General features: G+C 38.8%; 1 long non-coding RNA gene and 1 other non-coding gene across 6 annotated transcripts in view; both read right to left on the bottom strand.

Annotated features, from left to right (window-relative positions):
• LOC119539331 overlaps positions 1 to 13322 on the bottom strand; it is a 749444-nt gene that overhangs the window by 379238 nt on the left and 356884 nt on the right. The gene's annotated exons all lie outside the window — the stretch shown is intronic.
• On the bottom strand, positions 3299 to 3405 carry LOC119541049. The gene has a single exon (XR_005218180.1). It is a non-coding gene; the product is annotated as a U6 spliceosomal RNA (small nuclear RNA).

A 13322-nucleotide genomic window follows, 5' to 3' on the forward strand; every position in this document is an offset into this window, starting at 1 on the left:
CATCAACTAATTGTAAAGCATGACACTTATTTGAATCTTGAATCAGATACCACTAAAAAAATTATCTGAAACAATTGAGAAAATGTGAACATTGGCTGAATATTTGCTGATATTAAATCATTTTTATTAGGTTTCTGAGAAAGAAGTTGTTATGTTTAATGAAAGAGAACTTCCTAACCATATAATGATAAACACTAGAAATAATACAACGTATGGGGTTTGTTGTAAAATAATCTTTCAGAGAAGCGAAGGGTGGAAGCCACAAGATTGGCCATGAGTTGGTGACTGTTGAAGCTGAGTGTTACCTAAAGAGGGTCACATTATTCTATTTTCCCTACTTGTGATACATATGAAAACTCTCAGGGTAAAATCTTAAAAACATTTGCCCAGCATAACAAAACAAATTGGAAGTTTGCATGGAGGGCAGTTTGATTTCCTTTTGTGGGAAGAAGAGAAGTTAAATAAACAAAGGGGAAAAGACAATTGTTGGAGGAAGATCCCAGGGTAAGCAGGAAAGAATGGAACAGAGAACACAATGGAGAGATTGGTCTCATAATTCTCTTATAAGTGGGAGAGAACAAGAAAAGAATGGATAAGAATATTGGCATATGCAATTGTTGGGGGAGGGTGGGAAATTTTAAGGCCTTGGAGACTAATGAGGCAACAAAGGGGGGAAGGGTTGACCAGATGATCTCCAAATCTCTGCCTGCTCAACTGTGCTTGATTCTCTGATTTTAATGACAGCGCAGACAAGTAGCATCTTTTGAATTTTGGACTTTTGGATAATAGTAAATCTGTGAAGGCCTGTGCTTACTTTCACCGTAAGTTATTGCAATTTTTCTGTTTCATAAAATACCTAGTAGAAGTTCTAACAAATATTCCCTGAGAATCATTTATGCTCCTCGAAATCCATGAGTTGATCTGCTACTGATTTGTCTTTACTACTAGATAATGAATCAAAGTTATTATTTTACTTGGATAGTTGATAAAACCAGGCTTTACCTTACTGGTAACTCATGAAACAGAAGGCCATTCTTGCAATAAGTTGTAGAAATTTTTTTTTTTTTTTTTTTTAGGGGTGAGAAGAAGCCAGTAAGGTTGGTTGTGTGGCAGAGATATCAGCTCTTGTGGTTCTTTTGCTGCAAACATTTGAGAATAAATGAAATATAACTCATGTGTGGCAATATCCAGGGTGCCTAAGGCAAAGCTTACTGAGATGAGGATGACCTAGCCGAGTTGAGAATTTTGAATTTGTAGCTTTCCGTCCACAACAGCCATGGGAAGTGCAGGAAAGGGAAAACTGTTTCTCTTCCACCACAAATGTGCTTTGTAGCACTTCACCCCAGGATCATGGAGTGGAGGGCTTATAGAGACTGACAGTTTGATCATACATACGTTTAAACATCACATTGCATCACATCTCTTCAATTGAATAGGGGAAGAAAATCAGAAGAGGGTGGCCACATTTAATGATCTGAATACTTTGGAGACAGTTCAGTACTCTGCAAGTCAAAAGAAGAATAAATTATTACAGAAGACTTCCCACTGCAGCTGCTTCATATTAAACACTGTCAAATAACTTGCAACTTTCTTTGATCTGCATGAATTCTCTGTATTACTTTGGTGACCTTTAGCACATCTCTCCTTGACTTCCACTCTTTTCTCTTTTATACTATTTCTGCCTATAAATGTTCATTCTTTATTTTACCCTTGTCTGGTGTGTGTGTGTGTGTGTGTGTGTGTGTGTGTGTGTGTGAGTGTAAAGAGACAGAGGGATCAGATAGATGCCTTAGTTGGTTTTGTTTTATGAATGTATGAAAACCAATAAGTGCTTTAGTAACTTGAAAAAAAAAAGACAAAGACACAAGAAGTTAAATAATAGAGCAATAAATATAAATATAATATCCCAGGATACATATATATTCTCATTCTGATGATTTATAGTTTATAAAAGACAAATCACACAAAATCTGTATCTAATGACTTATATCTCTTATAGAAATAATGGTAATGATTTTTAAACCTTGGAAGGAAAGGGATCAACAAAATATAAGTAAAAAAAAAACAGAGTATATAATGAAAATAAATACTTTGTGGGAAAGAGAAATAAAAAGCTAAAAAACTGCCAGAAAAAGAAAAAGGAAAAAATTGAAATCATATAGACAAGATGGATTCTGGTATTTCATTCTTAAGGAAGAAAATAAAACAAACAAGCAAAAGAGAACAACAAAATGTTAATTCGGTACAGCAAAAAATGCTTATTGTATAATACGCTGATTACAATAAGTTTGTTATAATAAGAATAGTTGGCTCATTTGGGTATCATGGTTGAATTTTAGTAAGGAGAGTGTTACTTACAGTGTATAGGCTGAATTTGACTCTCTAACAGTTTTGGTATTGTAGATAACTTAGCAGTCCCAAGATCAAGACCTAAAATATTTGATTGTCCTCCCATATCAATTTTCTCCAACCGTTTGCTTGAAAGTAACATAAAATAATGAAGCATATGTTAGAATGCTCTAATAATATTTGGGTCAAAAGCATAAATAAGGATAAGCAATTGTACATTCAGAGCTAAATTCTGCTTCATTCAGAAATCAAAACTAGGGATGTTTTTGCCCCTGTTTCATTTCACCTAGTAAGGCCAACATGGTTCATTTAAAAGCACTTGATTCCTTTCCATATGTAGATGGGTCACTAACAGCACCTAACACTCATAGCAGGTTATTGTTCATTGGGATCCCTCCGACTTCAGAAGCAGTACAACTCTAATGTGCTCTGGCATGCTTGCTGGGACTCACACAGATGAACCCATACATTTGATATAAGAAGTTTATTTTGAAAAGTAATATCACACTGATCAATCCTCACTAAAAGCACTTTATTTTCCCCCTCTCCACCACCTATTTATTTCCCAGAAGTTTCAAATGAAGGCTAAACTTACTTTACAGAGAGCATTTAATTCTGAGTGTCCCATTTAGTTCATCCTTGGGATGTCGTAAGAATTTTAATTGGTTAATGTTTGGGAAGCACTGTTAGACCCTTAGATGAAAGAAGCTAGAGCATACTAAATTATTATTATCATTATAAAATTGTAAGTATAACATGGCATTAATTATAGTTTTACATAGACTAATAAGTGTAAGACATTTAACTCTGGAGATATTTTTCAGTGTTGGCAGTCGTCTTGATTTGTGAAGTCAGTAAAACTGTTGTTGCTAGACCATGCTAGGCTATGGATTTTATCAAGCCAGGGTGTCCTCAGTTTGATATAAATCCCTAATTCCTTTTTTTCTTTGTAAATATGGAACACTTCACAAATTTGCATGTCATCCTTGCGCAGGAGCCATGCTAATCTTCTCTATATCGTTCCAATTTTAGTATATGTGCTGCTGAAGCGAGCACCTGAATTCCTTTTAATTCAAAAACATGTTATGCTATGAGATATATAATTCAACAACCTTCTCCCCCAACCGAAATGTCTACCTTAAACAGCTCAATGGGTTTCTGTCATAAGAAGTCATCAGAGGATCAATTGAATCACTCCACTGACTTTGCATCTTTTGCTAGCACTATTTATATGGTTCTTGTTCCAGTTTGCTAATACTGCCATCAAACATAACACAAGAAATGGATTGGCTTTTATAAAGGGGGTTTATTTGGCTACAGAGTTAAGTCTTAAGGCCATAAAGTGTCCAGGGTAAGTCATCAACAATTGGGTACCTTCACTGGAGGATGGCTAATGGCTTCCGGAAAACCTCTGTTAGCTGGGAAGGCAAGTGGCTGGTGTCTGCTCCGGAGTTCTGGTTTCTAAATGGCTTTCTCCCAGAACGTTCCTCTCTAGGCTTCAGCTTGTCTCCAAAATGTCACTCTTAGTTGCTCTTGGGGCATTTGTCCTCTCTTAGCTTCTCTGGAACAAGAGTCTGCTTTCAACAGCTGTCTTCAGACTGTCTCTCATCTGCAGCTACTCTCTCAGCTTCTGTGCATTCTTCAAAGTGTCCCTCTTAGCTGTATCAAACTTGCTCCTTCTGTCCGAGCTTATATAGTGCTCCAGTAAACTAATCAACGCCCATGCTGAATGGGCGGGGCCACACCTCCATGGAAATGATCTAATCAGAGTTATCACCTACAGTTGGGTGGGTCACATCTCCATGGAAAGACTCAATCAAAGAATTACAATCTAATCAACACTAGTAAGTCTGCCCACACAAGATTGCATCAAAGATAATGGCGTTTTGGGGAAATAATACATCCAAACTGGCACGTTCCACCCCCTGAACCCCAAAATGACATGATCTTTCCATATACAAAATACATTCATCCCATCACAATATCACAAAAACTGAAATAATTTCAGTAACAATAGTTAAATACAAGATCCCATTAAATCAGTTACAGGCATGGTTTGCCCTAAGGCATAGTTCCCCTCTAGCTGTGGACCTGTGAAACTTAGAACAAGTTATGTACTTCCAATATACAAAGGAGGGACAGTCATATGGCAAATATTCCCATTGCCATAAGGAGAAACTGAAAGGAAAACAGGGTCAACAGGACCAAAACAGTTCCTAAAACCCACAGGGCAAACTCCATTAGATTTTTTTTTTTTCATTTTTATTGAGATTGTTCAGATACCATACAATTATCCAAAGATCCAAAGTGTACAATCACTTGCCCCTGGGTACCTTCATACAGCTCTGCATCCATACCACCAATGTCAAGTGTCTAACATGCCTCCGCTATCCCCCCATCTTATCTGCATTCACCTTGGTATATCACCTTTGTTACATTAAAGGAAGCATAATACAATGATTCTATTAGTTACAGTCTCTAGTTTATGTTCATTGCATCCCTCCCCCAATGCCTCCCCATTTTTAACACCTTGCAAGGTTGACATTTGCTTGTTCTCCCTCGTAAAAGAACACATTTGTACATTTTATCAGAATTGTTGAATACTCTAGATTTCACCAAGTTACACAGTCCCAGTCTTTATCTTTCCTCCTTTCTTGTGGTGTCTCACATGCTCCTCACCTTCCTCTCTCAACCATATTCATAGTTACCTTTGTTCAGTATACTTACATTGTTGTGCTACCATCTCCCAAAATTGTGTTCCAAACCACGCACTCCTGTCCTCTATCACCCTGTAGTGCTCCCTTTAGTATTTCCTGTAGGACAGGTGTCTTGTTCACAAAGTCTCTCATTGTCTGTTTGTCAGAAAATATTTTGAGATCTCCCTCATCTTTGAAGGACAGCTTTGCTGGATACAGGATTCTTGGTTGGCGGTTTTTCTCTTTCAGTATCTTAAATATATCACACCACTTCCTTCTTGCCTCCATGGTTTCTGCTGAGAGATCCACACATAGTCTTATGAAGCTTCCTTTGTATGTAATGGATCGCTTTTCTCTTGCTGCTTTCAGGATTCTCTCTTTGTCTTTGACATTTGATAATCTGATTATTAAGTGTCTTGGCATAGGCCTATTCATATCTCTTCTGTTTGGAGTACGCTGCGCTTCTTGGATCTGTAATTTTATGTCTTTCATAAGAGATGGGAAATTTTCATGAATTATTTCCTCTATTATTGCTTCTGCCCCCTTTCCCTTCTCTTCTCCTTCTGGGACACCAATGATACGTACATTATTGTACTTTGTTTCATCCCTGAGTTCCCGGAGACGTTGCTCATATTTTTTCATTCTTTTCTCCATCTGCTCCATTGCGTGTAGGCTTTCAGGTGTTTTGTTCTCCAGTTCTTGAGTGTTTTCTTCTGCCTCTTGAGATCTGCTGTTGTATGTTTCCATTGTGTCTTTCATCTCCTGTGTTGCACCCTTCATTTCCATAGATTCTACTAGTTGTTTTTTTGAACTTTTGATTTCTGCCATATATATGCCCAGTGTTTCCTTTATAGCCTCTATCTCTTTTGCAATATCTTCTCTAAACTTTTTGATTTGATTTAGCATTAGCTGTTTAAATTCCTGTATCTCAGTTGAAGCGTACGTTTGTTCCTTTGACTGGGCCATAACTTTGTTTTTCTTAGTGTAGGTTGTAATTTTCTGTTGTCTAGGCATGGTTTCCTTGGTATCCAGATCAGGTTTTCCCAGACCAGAACAGGCTCAGGTCCCAGAGGGAAGAAATATTCAGTATCTGGTTTCCCTGAGGGTGTGTCTTAGAAAATTGCTCCACCCTTTGATGTCTCAGGTCACCGTGCTTTTCTGCCCAGCAGGTGATGCCTGTTAGCCTATAATTCTTGACTGGTGTGAGGAGATATGGCCGTGTTCCCCCAGGCTCTGGGGTCTGGTTCTGAATGGAAAGGGCCCCACCCCTTTCCTCCTAGAGAAGACAGACCCCTCAGGTGGAGGTCATTAGCATTTCAATGGTCTCGCTCTCTGCTTGTGCTGTCTCCACCCTTCCCCGAGTCACAGCCCTGGAAACTGAAAATGACTGGGGCTTTCTCCACTGAGCCAAAAAAGAAACAGTCCCCTTCAGACCCAGTCCAAGGCGACCCTCCAGGTCTCCCAGGTCAGTCGTCACCCAAAGCCTCTGTCTGTTTTTGGGGATGCGTACCTGTAGTGAGCAGTTCACACTTGCTACTTAAAACCCCAGTTGGAGCTCAGCTGAGCTGTATTCGCTTGCTGGGAGAGAGCTTCTCTCTGGCACCATGAGGCTTTGCAGCTCGGGCTATGGGGGAGGGGGTCTCACGACTTGGTTCTGCAGGTTTTACTTACAGATTTTATGCTGTGTTCTCGGGCATTCCTCCCAATTCAGGTTGGTGTATGATGAGTAGATGGTCTTGTTTGTCCCCCCGCAGTTATTCTGGGTTATTTACTAGTTGTTTCTGGTTTTTTGTAGTTGTTCCAGGGGGACTACTTAGCTTCCACTCCTCTCTATGCCGCCATCTTGCCCGAGTCCCCAAACTCCATTAGATTTTAAAGTCTGAGAGTCATTTACAGAATGATGTTGCAGCTTTGGGGCTTGAGAGCGGGAGTCTAACCCTTCCTAAGGGCCTTTGCAGCAGCCCTTTCCTCTACAAATGCCAGGGTGAGTGCTCCAACATATCCACACATTGGGGAGACCACCTTCTCAGCCCCACCCTCCTCAAATATCAGGGCAGCACCCAGATTCTCTTCCATCTCAGGGGCATATCCTCCACCCCTTCAGAACAGTGGGGTGGCAGCCAGGCTCTCCCCAGTCCCCTGGGAATGTGCTCTGAGGCCTGGGGTGGCAACATCTTTCCTGAACATGGAGCGGGAAGGCCCACCCTCGACCTCTGGGGCAAACTCACCCTTTCCATGCTGGTGGGCCACTCCGCTCTCCCAGCCCGAGACCTCTTGACTCCAGACCTCAACCTCCATGGCTCTGTCTTTGATGAAATTTTTCCTTCAATTTGTTCCTTGTCTGTCTCCTCCAGTCCAGACTGGCAGTAGCTCTGTCTATAAAGATCTCGCAAAAATTCTGTTGGCTTTGCATAAAGCACACAGGGATCAAAGCCGTCAGACAAGAGGACTTTCCACAAATCCTTTCTGGATAACTCCATCTCCAATTTTGGCTTGTACTGGAATGGCAGTTGGGTTCCATGTTTGGTTAAATCCTCAAGTTGGGCTGTAGCTTCTGGGGTTCCACCCCCTGGAAGCCTGGAATTTTCTAAACCATCAGTTTCTGGTTTCTTTGAACCCAAGAGTTTAGTTCTAAGTTTCTCTCTCTCTGCTCACATTTTGCTATAAGCTGCAAGGAGAAGCCATGCTATATCCCCAACTTTTAGTTTCGAAATTTCATCAGCCAAGTATCCCAGCTCGTCGTTTTCAACTTGTGCCTTCCATCCAACACCAGGACTCAATTTTACCAAATTCTCTGCCACTTTAAAACAAGGATTGCCTTCCTTCCAGTTGGCAATGACACATTCATCATTTCTGTTCAAGGCCTCTTCAGAAGTATCTTTAGAGTCCATATTTCTACCAACAGTCTCTGCAAAGCAGTCTAGTCCTTTGCTATCAAGCTCCTTACCATTCTTCCGGAATCTTCCCCTTATCCATTTAAAAAGCCGTTCCAACATGTTTGGTATTTGCAAGCTCAATGGAACTTCAGTGAAGGTGAAGGTGTATTTTCTAGAGAAGTTGGCTGGTTGAAGAAGAGGTATAAACTCTTTCTGACTGCTGAAATCCTCAGTTCTGCTCTAATATCTAACTGATTGGTTGAGGAGATTCATCTCATGGCTGAGAGCCATCTCCTTTGTTATTGTAGATGAAGCCAAGCATAGATGCAATCAACTGACTACAAATGCTAATCCATCTACAAAATACCCTCACAGTAACAATCAGGCCAGCTCTTGCATGACCAAACAACTGGACACCAAAACCCAGACCAATTGATACGTGAAATTAACCATTACAGACAGGTTGCTTAACATCCTTATGTATACTTTCAGTCAAGTGTAAGAAGGGGTTAATAATACAGCTTTCAGGTGGTAGTTGGGAGAATGACATGAGAAATGCATGAAAATTACCCAATACTGAGATAAAGTAGGCCCTCCTTGCATACTTGCTTTCCTTATCCCTTGGTTGTGCCTTATACTTAAGATCAGGGTGTACAATCACACTGCTCTGTTCCCTTCTTCAGGCCAGAGGCAGTACCTAAGCAAATTCAGCTGCCACAGATAGGACCAGGTAGTCTGTGTGAGATTAACAACTTTTACTTATCTAAAGGAAGAAAGCATGGTTTAGTTGACGATTCTCCAAATGAAAGCACTGCTCGTCACTTTACCAATCCCCCCAGGGAGGCTCTACATCCTCCCTCAAATTCATTTCTTGATTGTGTCCATTAAGAAGCAAAATTATAAATCTTCCAGATGCAAATAAACTACTCTTCAGTGTTCACCTCCTCGTTCCCAAATCACCCCAAAGTCAGTCTGCTCCAGTTTACGGTTTGTCTTCTCCACTTGTCTCTTTATGCATTCAAATTGACAAATGCCCTTGTACATTATTTTTAACCCGCCCATATCTAATGCATCAGTATCTTGTTATGTTTCCTTTGATTTCATTGCTTGCAATGCTGGTTTCAGCAGCACAGAATTGCCAAAGCACTGAGCAGCCCAATTTTTCTTTAATTTCTCAGAAAATTGACAGTTTTATGAACTGTCTCTTTACCTATGCCCCATAAACATGTCAGGCTGTGGGAATCCATTCTAATTAAATCCCAAGGGAACTGCAATGGAAGATTATAGCTTCTTGGCAGGTTATTAAAAAACAGTTGTTCATATATACAGAAGTATCTGTACTGGAACCTAACATTTGACAGAACAGTCAAGGAATTAACCCCACTAGCAGCTCCAGCTCAAACTGACTGAAGAAAAATGAGAAATTGAGTGGGAGAAGAAGACTGTTCCATTCAAGCTTTTATTTTTATGTCCTTTGTGAATTCCTATAGAATACCAGATGGTTTGAAGGTGTCTTAGGCTATCACCTTCCTCAATGGACTTTTTATACAACCTCTGTCTTTCCAATGAATAATTTCTGATATCAGGATTTTCTTGGAATACATATATAATTAAGCTGTGGAAAACCAAATATAATAAAGAGAATTTTTTTTTCTCTCAAAAACTCACAACAGAAACATCTGGTATATGGGAAGTCAAATTTAAAAAAAAACACAGATCATCCTTGTTCATGAACATATTTTTCAAAAGCATTTAGCTTTTTGCCAAATGAGCTATGCATTCTACTAAACTGATAGGTAAATGTTTCATCTTAACTGGAGACAACCAGTACTTAGATGGTTAAATTGAAGTCCAGTGTTAAGAAAGATGATCTGTGAAGTTCTCAAAGGAAATGTATGATTCTTAGAAGGGCATATGGTTATTTAATTGATTAGTTGAATTGGGGATTATGCACCAGCTAAATAATGATTCTGGTTGACATATTCAAAGGTTGTTAAAGTTGTAAAGTGAAAATGTGCCTTCTCACTTCCTGATGAAAAACAGACTGTTGGATAGGACATCATGTTCATACTTGGTAGAGCCATTCTTCATCTCTAATGGGGAAAATTTCTTTTTCTCTCTTCCATGGCCACAGAATGTACCCCAAATCCCTGATAAGCACATGAAAAATTCATGCCTCTGGGCTAAAGAAAAAATTGAATTAAAAGTATGGCTAAGTCATTGCAAACCCACCGTCACTACTATAAAATCAGCCCAAAGGGCCTCTCCCAAAATGAAGGAGCAAGTAGTGACATCTTTGTAAATTAAAATCTCACTGTATTTCACCTGGAAACTAAGTCAGTTGACAGCTGATTCTACTAAAATGAACTTTGAGATTATTCATAAACAGGTCCTACGGCCTAATAAACACATAGCATCTTGAAAGACAAAATGAGAAAATAGAATTCATTGATTGGGAAATTAAATTGGTTTGGGATAGATAACTTCTGTTCTGATGGTTTGTTTTCCTTCTGTCCTATTCCACATTTATTTCCACTTTCAATGCTCCCAGCCATTGTTTTCTAGAATCCTTTTCTTCTGCCTAAAAAGATGTCAACTCTCCTGTAACCTAACAAAAATTCTTCACTTGATTCTACTTCATCCTGAAGCCACTATCTCTTTTGTAATGGTTAATCGCATGTGTCAGTTTGGCTACATTATCTTGTCCCATTGTTTGGTCAAGCCAGCATTGGCCTGATTGTTACTATAAGGGTATTTCATAGATGGATTTAAATCATAAATCTGTTGATTGCATACATGACTGATTATATGTACAATCAACAAAGAAGATTGCCTTCATTAAGGGGAAGAGTTTCCAACATGCAGCTTCTCCATTCAACTTCACCTTTATCGAGTTTCTAACTTATGGCCTGTCCTATGGCATTCAGACTTACCTATCTTCAAGGTCACATGAGCCAATTACTATAATAAAATCTGTTTATATATATACACACCTATGGAGAACCTTAATGTATCTCCCTTGTTCTCTCAACAGCATTTAAAAATGTTGAGCACTCCTTCCTTGAAACCATTTATTCTCTTGCCTTCCATGACACCATACTTGTCCTCACTGGCTGTTACTTCTAAGTCTCTTGCCTGTTCTACTCCTTGGCCAAACTCTTAGTTTTTAGCTTTTTCTAAGATTTAGTACTGAGACCTCTTTGCCATATACAGTTTCTCACTATACAATCTGATCCAGTCCCTCGGATTTAAATACCAACAAATGTCAATATCCATTAAATAGTTATCACCAGTCATAATTGGACTCCAATCTGCCTTAAGCTCCAGATTCATCTCATTTAGCACCACCTTTTAGGCCTTTAATAGACTTAAATTTAATGTGCCTAAAGGAAATTTCTTGATTTCTCTGCCTAAATCTTGGCCTCCTGCAGTGTTTTTATTTATTTTTTAATCTTTCTTGGTTAACGGTATCTTCATTTACACAGCTACTTAGACTGAAAATATAGGATTGATTCTTGATTCTTTTCCACATCCAATTCATCAGCCAAATATAGTTCAAATACAACCACTTTACACCATTTCCACTACAGCATTCTATTTTCCAACCCACTTTTGTTATTATCTGGACTTTGGTTATTACTTCCTACCAAGTCTTTCTGCATCTTTTCTTTGTCAATATAGTCCCTTCTCTTCATAGCAGTCATAGTGCAACTTTTTGAAATTTAACTGAGATCAAATTATTTTCCTGGCTTAAACGCTAATGATTTCCTAAACAATTCCAAATTCCTTACCGTGGCTTACAAGGTGCTAAATGATCCAGCCCCTGCTCATCCCTCCATCCTCTTCTCCTATCACTCTTCCCTCCCCTCCTTCACTATTCTCCAGACTCACCAATGTTCCTTCAGTTTCTGGAATGTGCTAAGCTTACCTGTGTCACAGGACATCTATGTCTGATGGTCTTTTCTACTGGAATGTTCTGTATCCAGGTCTTCATTTGGTTATTTCTTTCTTATTATGTGGCCTTTAGCTCCAATTTCACCTCCTCAAAAAGCCTCCTTAACCATCTTAACTAAAATAGCAGACAAAACCTTTCCCCAACCCCAATAAAACCTGTTTTATTTCTTCAGAGAACTCACCATGCTCTTGAATCACCTAATTATTACATGTTAAATTACTTACTGTCTGTCTAACCCCACCAGATTGGAAGATCCTTGGGGAAAGAGGCCTTCCCTGTCTTGCTCTCTGCTGTGCTGTAATCTTTTATACCTTTCTTTTTTTTTTTTTTACCTTACTTTTATTTTTCTAATAGACTTTATTTTTAGAGCAAATTTAAGTTACAAAACACTTTTGCAGGAAATACAGAGTTTCTAATACCCTCCCTCCATACACACATTTTCCCCTATTACATTTTATTAATATGGTATATTTGTTGAAATTGATGAACAATATTGATACCTTCTTATTAATTAAAGTCCATAGTTTACATTAGGATTCACTCTGTGTTTACAGTTCTAGAAGTTTTGACAAGTATATAATGTCAAATATCTACCAATACAATATCATACAGAACAGTTTCAATACCCTAAAAATGCCCTATTCTCTCCTATTCACTCCTGCCTCCCTTCCCCTGTACCCCTGGCAACCACTAATCTTTTTGCTGTCTTTATAGTTATGTCTTTTCCAGAATGTCATATGCATGGGCATCATGTTGTAAGCTTTTAAAGAAAGCCTGGTACTCCAGTTTCAGGTCAAAAAGGCCTGAATTTGAATTACGGAATAATATTTGAATTCTCATCTATAAAAATAAAGGTACTAATGCATCTTTGTGGAGCTGTAAGAATTAAAGATAAATATCTAAAGCACCTCTTACATGACTGGGCATCAATAAATAGAAGCTATAAACTATAAACTCTTCTCTAAAACTAAATATCTCTCCCTCTTTCATTCATCCTATAAATAGATGCCACAGTATTCTTCTGAAAATGCTGTGATATAGTCTCATGACTAATCCCTGTTCATCTATTCACTATTGCTTCTTTTATAGCATACAGATTGTTCAGTAATTTTTGAGTTTATGTATCTATTCCCTCTTCCCACCCCCCAACCCTTAGAGTATGAGACAGTGCCCTACCATCTCTGCTAAAGAAAACATCTAGCCAGGTTCCTGTCATGTAGCAGGCACTCAGGAAATGTTGCTTGAAGAACGGATACAGTAACAATCTTTCTCAGCTTTCAAGAACCATCACTTTTGGCTCTTTGAGATAAGTATTATTACCTCATTTTACAAATGATGAAAATGATGCTCACAACTTGCTCAAGATTACAAAGGGCATGGGCAACAAGGTCGAGATTAGAATTCAGAGTTTTTGACTCTATTACAAATTATTTTCATTTTAGCATT

The sequence above is a fragment of the Choloepus didactylus genome, chromosome 7 (assembly GCF_015220235.1).
Source record: "Choloepus didactylus isolate mChoDid1 chromosome 7, mChoDid1.pri, whole genome shotgun sequence".
In the NCBI taxonomy this organism is placed as follows: Eukaryota; Metazoa; Chordata; class Mammalia; order Pilosa; family Megalonychidae; genus Choloepus; species Choloepus didactylus.